Source organism: Monodelphis domestica, chromosome 5, assembly GCF_027887165.1.
Source record: "Monodelphis domestica isolate mMonDom1 chromosome 5, mMonDom1.pri, whole genome shotgun sequence".
In the NCBI taxonomy this organism is placed as follows: Eukaryota; Metazoa; Chordata; class Mammalia; order Didelphimorphia; family Didelphidae; genus Monodelphis; species Monodelphis domestica.
The window spans coordinates 138,400,088-138,412,380 of NC_077231.1; the positions used below are offsets into that span (position 1 = coordinate 138,400,088).

Here is a 12,293-nt window from a genome sequence, read left to right on the forward strand (position 1 = left end):
GAAGGGAGGAGAAATGGTCTGGAATGATCATTGTGGGAGAATGTGTATCAAGGAATAGAGAGGTAAAACACATGGCTGAACAGCAGTGAGGGCTCCGTTGAAATAAGAGAGCAAGAATCTGTCATGGGCCAAGTCATATTTTTGTATGATAACTCAATGCAACAATAAATATGCTTCATCATGGCAAGCATTGTTAGGTTTAGCTGAAAAGAATTTCAACTGTGTTTAACACCAAACCAACAAATCAAGGACAACGGTTGTTAAAAATTTGGATTTGAGGTTCATGAATATAATTTTTATTTTGTTTTCATCAAAGAGAGATGCAAAGTGAAGAATGTACCTAGGAATAACAGAGAGATTTCTCTAGAGCTGCTAACTCTAGCCATGCTTTGTGTGAAGGATAAAAGGATAATAAGCAAAAAATAAGAAGATATTCTAAAGCAACAACATTTAGCAAATACTACCAAAAGTCAACTTAGCTTGTGAATTAATTTATTTAACTCTGGTCTGTCTGAATAGTGTATTAAATACTTTCAGATTCTCTGCCATCAGTATCACCTTTGCTGTTGATACAACCCAACTGAATGGATGGACCACCAACTTTTTGTCCATACATTAGTTCCAGAGAGCCAATCTCTAATCTAATCTAAATTCAACCCAGTTGCCCTCAAATTCAGGTAACCAACATGGGAAAGGGCTTGAAACATTGATAGAGGAAGGAAGGAAGGAAGGAAGGAAGGAAGGAAGGAAGGAAGGAAGGAAGGAAGGAAGGAAGGAAGGAAGGAAGGAAGGAAGGAAGGAAGGAAGGAAGGAAGGAAGGAAGGAAGGAAGGAAGGAAGGAAGGAAGGAAGGAAGGAAGGAAGGAAGGAAGGAAGGAAGAGAAAAAGAAAGAAAAAGAAGAAAGAAAGAAGAAAGAAAGAAAGAAAGAAAGAAAGAAAGAAAGAAAGAAAGAAAGAAAGAAAGAAAGAAAGAAAGAAAGAGAGAGAGAGAGAGAGAGAGAGAAGAAAGAAAGAAAGAAAGAAAGAAAGAAAAGAAAGAAAGAAAGAAAGAAAGAAAGAAGAAGAGAGAGAGAGAGAGAGAGAAAGAAAGAAAGAAAGAAAGAAAGAAAGAAAGAAAGAGAGAGAGAGAGAGAGAAAGAAAGAAAGAAAGAAAGAAAGAAAGAAAGAAAGAAAGAAAGAAAGAAAGAAAGAAAAGAAAGAGAAAAAGAAAGAGAGAGAGAGAGAGAGAGAGAGAGAGAAAGAAAGAAAGAAAGAAAGAAAGAAAGAAAGAAAGAAAGAAAGAAAGAAAGAAAGAAAGAAAGAAAGAAAGAAAGAAAGAAAGAAAGAAAGAAAGAAAGAAAGAAAGAAACGAAGGAAGAAATGAAGAATGAATGAATTTTGGTAACTTCTAATGCTGAACCCACATTTGTATGACCTTCAGTTTGACAAATGCTAATAAGTCAGCAGCACCTCCTGCAGGGCCAGTAGCAGCAACCCCCCAACTTTTCCCACAGTAGAATGTCAGCTGCCAGCCAAATTAAGGCTTTCTTTGCTTATGCTGGTGTTCTGTTATTGTATGTGCAGATTCAGAAACCTCTTACAGAAGTAGCATCTTTCTTAAGAAGAGAAAAACATATTTAAGCAACACACACACAATCTGCTGGCTCCATCTGATTTGCCCTGATTTGCCACCAACTCCACTGTGAAATATTGATGGATAAGACCCCCTTGGGATGCATACTGTGTTAAACACCTAAAAATGACTGTTCCCATACAGACTTCTTTGCAACCAAATCATCTCAGAGTTCATAATTTAACCCTGAAATTTCCAATGCATCTTAAAAATAAGATTAAATGAAAAACTGCTGTAATAACTCAATTAACATGATAGAATCAAGGCAAAACAAAATAAATAGATTTGTGGCTTTTGATGTCATCATATTTTTTTCATTTTCCTTATAGAATATAACACTGTCTTTTTCCTAGTGAACTGCTTATTTAGCTCCATGTACTCATACATAAATGCCCTATATGGGAAATAAAAACTTATTTTTTATTTTAAAGGTTTTTTTTCCAGATTGCATGTCAATAGAATTTTAACATTTGTTTTCTGACATTTTACAATCTATGTTCTCTCCCTCACTTCCACTGCTCTCTCCTCCCCAAGAAGGCAGATTATAAATTGTATAGATATTATCATATAATACATATTCCCTTGTTCATCTTAAATAAATTATGTTTCTCCTTTCAAAGGGCTGGCATGCTAGGTCCTGCTTCCTTTTATCTCAACATATATTGAGTATATATGTATATATACATATATATAATATTGAGAATATAGAGAATATATAAAGTATAATGGAAAGATAACAAACTCTGGAGTCAGAAGTACAGGATTCAAATTTCACTTCTGGTGAAAATTATCTGTCTTTGGCGAGAAACATTTAATTTTTCTTGACTTGAGTTTCCCCATATATAAAATGAAGGGAGTGGACTAAATGTCCTCCTAGGTTCCTTCCTGCTTGAGATATAGGCTTCTATTACTAAATATGATAGCCAGCCCCACAGTGGAGAATCATGGGATGTTTAGAATCAAGAGACCTGAGTTTCAGTTCAGGTTCTGCTACTTATATTATCTGTGTTGCCTTAAGCAAATCACATCCTCTCTGGACTGCAATTTCCTCATCCATGCAATGAGGTAATGAGACTAGGTGACCTCTAAGATCCCTTCCAACTGGAGATCCGTGACTATATCATAACACTATATTGCTTCCCGACAAGGCTATTTAAAACTATGGTCCTAATGAACAAGAGGCTTTGAACTATCTCCGGGATCCTCAAGCACCACTACAGAGAAGAGTCAGTTTTAAAGAAATTGATTAATTCTGGTCCAACAACCAAGAGGTGAGTGTTTAGTGCCATCTGGTGGTTATTCTGTCTATTTACAAATAAACAAAGGTTTTTAAAGAGTGACTGACATACAGAGCAGGGCATAGTTAACAAAATAATGGCTTTTTTAGATTATCAGATTCTCTCCTTCCTTCCCTCCCTCCTAGGGGGCAGAATTTTAACAAAATAGTGTCTTTATCCTATAATCACTGCCTCCCGCAAATATCCCTGAGCACATTTCACAATGTGCTAAATGGTCCTCAGAAGAGGTAGATTCTGTGAAGAAGAGCTGGATATAAAACGGGGATCTGGTAAGGAAGATGGGGAAGAAGAGAGGAAATAAATGAAACAACAGGCACCAAAAGACCCTAGGATCTTGTAATCATGGGAAGCAGCATCTTAACAGGCTTTGCCTGTTTGCAGCGAACAAAAATAAGGTGGATTTTTTTACTTTTTGAGGAGGGAGAAAGGAAGAAGCTTCTGGTGAATGAATGCAATCTTGAAAAAAGTGGCTACAGCCACAAACCCTAGGAATAAATCTAGAATAGGTTTAATGTAAGCAGAGTTTGGTCATACTTTAATGTATAAGGCAAGACAGTAAATTCGAAGGAGAGAAATAGAACATATCAAAGAGTTTTTACATGTATTCCCCAGTTTATTTAGTAGGGAAGTAGAAACCCCAGGTTTTGAACTTGTCACAGGAGAGTTTTCCCCCTGAGGGTCGAGTGACTCTTCGTCTCCAGAAGCCTTTTCCCAGTACATCACACCCTTCTTCCCTTCAGCTTGCAAGACTGACACCCTGCCTGTAGCGCCAGAGTCATTCGACTTCGGATGGGGTCTACCTCCCATCTGGAGTGGATGTCTATTGCCTGGTGAAGTGGGACCTTCCCTCAGGGGAGAAACTCTCCTGTGACAAGGTCAAACGCTGGGGTTTCTACCTCCCAACTAAATAAACTCAGGATGTCTAGATTTCCACATTGACACATGTTACATAGATAAGTGAATTAAATTGTTATGTAGGGTTCTAGTCCTGGCTTTGCCATGAATGAGTCAAATGAGCTCAGATAAGCTGCTTAAGCTGGATGAGTCTACTTTCCTTAAGTCATTTGAACACACCAGAATGATCTTTGAAGTATCACCATCGATAGCCACCGCCACTATGACTACCCCTAACTGTGATTTTTTTTTCCTCAAGAGAAGACATGACAGTTTTGAAAGTAATGAATCACCTATCTCTTACAGGGTTCCATGGGTATTTACTCCATTCCCAACAGTGCTCAACAGTTTGGAGGAGGCTTTAGAGCAATGAGAGATCTGACTACTATGCTTCTTTTAATTTGCATAATAGATTTCATAATTCTATAATTCCTAGCTGCCCTAGAGCACATGATAAAGAACAAACTGAATAAAAGAGAAGGATTAGAATATGCTGTATTCACTAGCACATTTTTTTTTATATCGTCCTTACATCTTAATGCACGAATATTTTATCCTGGTACTTGGACTATAAACTTCTCAAGTTGGAGAGCATCTTATCTCCACCCAGATAAGATCAAATCAGATGACCTTTGTAGAGTGTTTTGCAAACCTTAAGATGTCACATAATTGTCATTCACTATTATGACCATTATTTCCTTTTAAATAACCCATTGAGGTATAGTGGAACCCTCTGAAAACAGTAGACTTCAATAAGCAGATATTGAAATGTAATATGAGGAAACTCTAAGCAATATAAGAGCTCCAAGATTTTTCATTAGTTTTTCTCATCTATGTTGGACTTTGGAGTTATAATTCTTTATATTTAAGGTAAATTTTATCAAAGTCTTTCCTAGAGATTTGTAATGACATGTCTTCTTATAGACAATTTAAATAACTTGAGAATTATGATTCACAGTCTATTCTGGTTTTCTCATAAGTATATGTAGAGTGAAAGTTGTGCTAGAGAATTTCCTGAAGAATTTCCAGTCTCACAGTGGCTTAAAATGGGATCTTAAAAATTATTTGACCTATATACAGTTCATTTTCCTCATCTGTAAACAGATTTTTTTCACTTATATGACTAGAGTTTTGAGATTAACAACAGTGCTAATAAATCAGAGGACCTAAAGCTCAAATGTTAGAGATTATTTAACCCAACACCTTCATTTTACAGATGAAGAAAGTGAGATTTGGACATTAGCTGCTACCTCGAAGTTCGATATTTAAAATACTAAATAAATTTTAATAATAAAATATAAGAATAGTAAAGTTAAAATATAATGAAATAGCTTAAGGTAAACTTAACATTTACATTTAGACAATAAAAAATTACTTTCTTATCCAAAAACAGTCTTTATTTTTGTTCCAGAACATTTTATCAAAATGACTTAGAAAAGATAATCAAGGTATATAAATTGTTGTTGTAAAATAACCCAGGGCACTGATAATCTTTCTGGAACTATAGATAAACATTCTGTAAGCTTTATCCAATCCAGTTACCTCACCCAGGATCAATGGAATAGATTGGGGTAAATGACCTCAGCAATCTAGTGTTCAAAAACCTAAAGATCCCAGCTTTTAGGCTAAGAACTTACCATTTGACAAAAACTGCTAGGAATATTAGAAAACAGTATGGCAAAAATTAGGTTTAGATCAATATCTCATACCCTATTCCAAGATAAGTTCAAAATGGGTAGATGACTTAAACAAAAAGAGTAATATGCCTGACAGATCTATGGAAAAGGAAAGAATTTAATGCCAAGCAAGAGATAGATAACATTATAAAATATAAAATGAATAGTTTTTATTATATTAAATTTAAAACTTTTTGTAAAAATTTAATACAACCAAGATTAGAAAGGAAGCAACAAACTGAGGGAAAAATTATAACAAATTTCTCTGACAAAGGTCTAATTTCTCAAATACACAAAGAACTAAGTCAAATTTATGAGATATCAAATCATTCCCCAATTGACAAATGGTCAAGGGATATGAATGGGCAGTGTTCAGATGAAGAAATCAAAACTATCAATAATCATATAAAAAGTGTTCTAAATCCCTCCTGATTAGAGAAATGCAAATCAAAGTAACTCAAAGGCACCACCTCACACCTAGCAGAGTGACTAGTATGACAACAAAGGAAAGTAATAAATGTTGTAGGGGAAGTGGCAAAATTCAGAAACTAATGCATTGCTGGTAGAGTTGTGAATTGATCAACCATTCTGGAAGTCAATTTGGAATTATGCCCAAAGGGCTTTAAAAGAATGATCCAGTCACACCACTAGTAGGTTTGTATCCCAAAGAAAGGGGAAAAAATGGGAAAGGATCTGCTTATACAAAAATATTTAAAGCTTTTCTTTTTGTGGTGGGGGAAAAAAATAGAAAATGAGGGGATGCCCTCCAATTGGGGAATGGCTAAACAAATTGCGGTAGGTGATGATGATAGAATACTTTTGTGCTATCAAGAATGATGAATCAGTTGATATCTATAAGAACTGGAAAGACCTATATGAACTGATGGGGAGTGAAATAAGCAGAACCAGAAGAACATTATATACACAGTAACTGAAACATCACAGGATGATCAAATGTAATTGATTTTGCTACCAGCAGCAATGCAATGATCCAGGACAATTTTGAGGAACTTATGAGAAAGAACACTATCCACAATGAAAGAAAAAAATTGAGAGAGTAGAAATTCAGAAGAAAACATATGATTTATCACTTATTTATATGGGTATAGAATTCAGGGTTTTGAAAGATCACAAAAATGAATAATATGGAAAAAATAAATGATGGCATTAAAAAAAAAACCCTTACCTTCCATCTTCGAATCAATTCTGCATATTGGTTCTAAGGCAGAAGAGTGGTAAGGGCTAGGCAGTGGGGGTCAAGTGACTTGCCCAGGGTCACCTGGCTAGGAAGTGTCTGAGGTCAGATTTGAGCCCAGGACCTCCCATCTCTAGGCCTGGCTCTCAATCCATTGAGCTACTCAGATGCCCCCCCCAATAATGACTTTCTTAAAAAAAAAAAAAAACAGGAGAACATTGTACATAGAGACTGTGGTACAATCGAATGTAATGGACCTTTCTACTAGTAGCAATGTAACAAGCCAGAACAACTCAGAGGGATTTATGAGAAAGAACACTATCCACATTCAGAGGAAAAACTGTGGGAGTAGAAACACAGAAGAAAAACAACTGCTTGATCACATGGATCGAAGGGATATGGTTGGGGATGTAGACCCTAAATAAACATCCTAATGCAAACACCACCAACATGGAAATGGGTTCTGATCAAGGACACAAGTAATACCCAGTGGAACTGCATGTTGGCTATGGGAGGGGGGTGGAGGGAGGGGAGGGAGGGAAGAATATGATTCTTGTAGCCAAGGAATAATGTTCTACATTGACTAAATAAAATTTTCCAAAAACAAAGAGTAACTTCATCCACAGGGAATATCAACTAGCTCATTATATATATCACTGAAGCATGTGCTATGCTCGATAGGTAAAGTGTACAGAAGCAATTCGTTGGGTTTAAGGGAGGGTTATCTTTAATACAATCATGAAGCAAGATTGATGTGTCAAAGCAACATAACTTTCCATGCACATACTTTACCCCAAAGTGTTTTTTCCCCTCCTATAGAGACTATTGACAGGTTATCACATGCCACTTCTGAATATTTTTCAGCCTGAATTCTCACACACTATCCATACCAAAAACTCTTTGGAAGTGTCAAGCATAGCATCATCCAGTTTCCCAGAGAGTCCTGGGACACAGTCAAGTAACACTAGACACTACTCTCAGTGTATGTGCATGGCATGGCTTTCTTTAGAGAGGAGGGGAGGGAATATTCTACTATGACTAAATCTTCACACATTACAAGGTTAATCTTATTCAAATCTGCCTTCATCCGGTCACTTTCCCATTTAGATATCCATAGTGGGTGTCCTATTCAGATCCAGGAAATCCCCAGGCTATGCCTCTGAGCCCCCATCAAAGGAACTCCCCATCCACTTCCCCATCTCTTAGTACTTCTTGACACAACAGCTCCATCCTAGTGAAGCCTCTCTTTACTCTTCTCTCCATACATAAAGATATTTAGATATAGTTCATGTTAGAGGTCTATATAGTTATACATAAGTGAATACACACCCATCATTGTCCTCCTACATAGATTCAGAGCTTGAAGAGACCCTAGAGGCTATGGAGGCCAGCATCTCCTTTTTACAGAGGACCGCTGGAGACCTCAAGAAGGGAAGTTGCTTTTCAACGGTGACACAGATTTGACGCACCAGGTTTGGGATGAAAATCCTCTGGACACAAATCCAACAATTAAAAAAAACTTTTTTTTTTTAATCTTAACCTTCTGTCTTAGACTCAGTACCATGGATTGGTTTCCTGGCAGGAGAGAAGATAAGGGTTAGGCAATGGGGGTTAAGTCACTTGCCCAGGATCACACAGTTAGGAAGTATCTGAGGTCATATTTGAACTCAGGACCTCCCCTCTCTAGCTGATTCTCAATGCTCTGAGCCACCCAGCTGCCCTCCAATACCACAGTAATATCCCATAGCCTTTTGCTTCTATACTTTTTGCTCTGCAGTTCATGCCTGCAATGTCGGGCCGGATCTTCTCTGAAAATCCATTTTCATTAGCTAAGTCAAAAAGCCTTCGTTGACTCACCTTTACTTTACATCCCTCAACACGTACGCATAGTTGATGCTACATCAGCTTTTATCTGCTAATCTTTTCTTGTTGTTTCTTACATTCTGAAGTTGCCTTCTAAGCTGAATGATCCCTGTGGCCAGGTTGTGTATGTCTGGGCGGGCAGTGGGTCCCTCTTTCTTCCACACAACAATTTGTATTTTCATACATCATTCAAAACTCCATCATGATCCTAACGGAATTCCCCACAATGTGTAATAGCGAAAAACATTCAGTGCGATTGTATGAAAGAGTGATCACAGCTTACTGAGTCTGCACTGCTACTTCAATACTTTTCCACTTGTTAGAAGAAAGACCGAGTACGTACTTTTAAAGTTGGAAGACTGTTTTCTACTTCCTTTGCCTTCCCCAGAGTTGGTCATACAATGTCAGAACTGCCGGGCCCCTTAGTAAGTCTTTGCTGAATGCAGAATTCATTTAGAAATAATTCATTTAGTGAATTACTATATAATAAATATTTTAAAACTTTCACTTAACATGTCAGTATTTATTTTATGAAAGCCTAACCAGTGTGTGCCCAGTACAGTCAGGAAGTCTTAGAGTCTGGTAAGTCCTGGGTTCGAGTCAGTCCCTCTCAATGGTATGGGGCAAATCACTTAACCTCTCGGGCTCTCAGGCAGCAAGACTATGAATGGCAAGGCAAAGTCAATGGGAGAGTGAGTTTTTTATAACAATGAAATTATAGGTCCCAAAAAATTTTCATGGAGCATTATATATGCCATAATCCAAGATTGGTTTGGAATTGGATACCCCCTTCCCACCCCCAGGCATCTCTGTGCATCTTTAGCTATTTCAAAAGAGTGTATAGAAATTCTCTGAAAAGGAAACATTTTAACTTGGGGGCAGAAGGATAAAATGTAGTCTAACAGAGCTAAGATGTCTCAGTTCCACAGAGTACAGAAACCACTCTCCTATAATCCTATGGCCACCAGGATCCAGCCAAGCCTCTCCTCCCTCCAACTCATCCTCCATGCCACTAACAAATGACATTCTGGAACACAGTTCTGGCTTTGTCACTCTCCCATTCAGAAAGCTCCAATGACCCCCTTTCAACTAATGACTCTCTATTCACATGCAAAGTGATGCTGGAAACCCAACTGGCTTTGGCATTGTATTTTCTTTTATTTTGATCTTGCCTCTGCAGCTAAATAATTTCCAGTTGTCAGATGTTTGAGTTGAAATAAATTCTAGGATAACAAGAAAAACTTTCACAAGTGAAGGAAGTGAAAACCCATTCAGGACAAAATCAAGGCAGCACAATGATCATCTCTAGAACTGTGTTGAATCATGTTAGGTTCCTACCACCTCATCTGCTCCATTTGGGTCAAGAGCTTGAGGGATGTCATCAGTCCATAATCCCTTTTTACCCAATCTGACCCACAACAAATTTTACAATGTATTTTCATAAAGAAACATCAATTACGAATTCTATAGGATTTTCAACACCAAAATTTAATATAATAGTCAGTTGTTCTTTTAGATCTGAGCAAGATAGAAAAGAGAATCCTAACTAGATTTCTTTCATCATTGGTATTTGAGCACAAGACCCATCATGTTTTATTCACATACATATACACACCCAAAATGTTCTGTCAGTACAAAGACATCATCACCATCCACTAAACTCTTTTAAAAAAACAAATTTCCAAATTTATTATTCTGCCAATCAAAGTAATAAGAGGCTACTACAGAGATAAACTAAATTCATTTTGGACTCAATACAAAAGAATTAGATTCAAGGAAAATCATGGGGGCAGAAGGAAAAAGGAATAGATTTTAGTTTATTCATGTATTGTTAATAATAATTACATTAATTAATAATAAAATTAATTTTAATATAATAATAATAGTTGTAGTGTGATAAAACAATGTGATTAATTAACTTGCTCTAGAGCAGTTAAGTGGAACAATACACAGAGTGCCTGACCCCAGGCATGAAAACTCATCCTCATGAGTTCAAATCTGGCCTCAGACATCAATCAGCAGCATGATGCTGGGCAAGTTCCTCAACCCTGCCTCTCTCAGCTTCCTCATGTGCAAAATGAATTAGAGAAGGAAATGGTATACCACTCTAGTATCTTTGCCAAGAAAATACCAAATGGGGTTACAAAGAGTCCACTAAACTCTTAAGACAATTTCATCTATTACTAATAGTAATAATATGGAGATCAATGATACATGTAAAACCCAGTGGGATTGCTTGTTGGCTCCAGGAGGGGGAAAAGGGGAGGGGAGGGAAAGAACATGAATCATGGAACCATGGAAAAATATTCTAAATTAATTAATTAAATAGATTTATTTTAAAATAAGAAAAAGAAAAGAAAATTCCATCCCAAATGAACCAATACTTACATTTAAAATAAACCTGTGGTGCTGATTCTTTTTTTTTTTAAAGCCTTTGCCTTCCATCTTAATATTAGTTCTAAGACAGAAGAGTGGCAAGAGCTAGGTGATTGGGGTTAAGTGACTTGCTCAAGGTAGCACAGCCAGCAAGAATCTGAAGCCAAATTTGAACCCAGATTTTCCTGACGCCAGACCTGACATTCTGTCAACTGTTACTGACTTTCAAGGACTTTCTTTTTCTTGAAAATTCTTCTCAATAGTCCATGTTTAGGTTTTATATTAGGCTTAGTATATATTAATAAAGAAGGATTTATTTGTTAATAAGTTTTTAACATTATTAATTAATAAGTTCTCATTTATATATTGGTCATTCATGTCAAATAAAATTAATATAACCCTTTATTTCAAACAATCCCCTTAAGAAAAGATCTCAGATAAACCCCTTTAGTCCTTCATATCATGTGACTGCTATTATCATATCATATCAATTGCTTTCTACAGTTTTATTAGTGAACAGTAACAACACCTACCTTTCTTCTTCAGCATTAGTTTAGCCATACTCCTTTTAAAATTTTAAGAACAACAAAGCCTGAAATTCTAAAAAATATTTAAGTCTTCACTCTTTAACCTTCAGGGGACATCTAACTGCAATAGCCAAGGGGCATAGTGGATAGAATACTGGATCTGGAGTCAAAAAGATCTGAGTTCAAATGTAGCCTCAGACTTCCTAGCTATGTAAACCTGGGCAAGTCACTCTTAGTTTCCTCAATTGGGAAAATAACATCACCTACTTCTCAGGGTTATTGTGAGTATCACAGGAGATAACAATCGTAAAGCACTTAGCACAGTGCCTGATACATGGAGTAAATACTATCTAAAGATTAGCTGCTATTGTTTTCTAGTTGTTTCTGGTTTTTCCAATAATTTCCAACTAATTTAGATTAACTGACTTTACTGCTTCTTTTAGTTTCAACCTTCCACCTGAGTAAGGTTGATCTCAGATTATTCAGAGTGGGAAAAACTAAAGCGTCCAAGCTTGTGTTTGGTTCCCCGGTGTAATTTGATAGTGAGATGCTGATTACAGCAAAAGAAATCCCCCTCTTGTTCATCATATGTTGAAGAAACCCTGAAATGTTCTCCCACTCATCATACAACCACAGAACCCCAAGAAGACTGAAGACACAACTGGGAGAATGATGATTATGGCACAGTCAGATCTTGCATTTCTCTTCCTTCATACTCCCACCAAATCATTTAACCACACACCCAACAGACAAAGAATGGATGGTAAGAAATATAAAAGAAAAAGTAATTTTCCATGTTGAGATAGGGAGATGCTAGTTCACAGAAACATGATAACAAATTCTACCACCATCA

General features: G+C 36.7%; 1 protein-coding gene across 2 annotated transcripts in view; it reads right to left on the reverse strand.

Moving 5' to 3' along the window:
* The window catches only part of ITPR2 (inositol 1,4,5-trisphosphate receptor type 2), a 561,528-nt gene that overhangs the window by 401,235 nt on the left and 148,000 nt on the right, over positions 1-12,293 (reverse strand). The gene's annotated exons all lie outside the window — the stretch shown is intronic.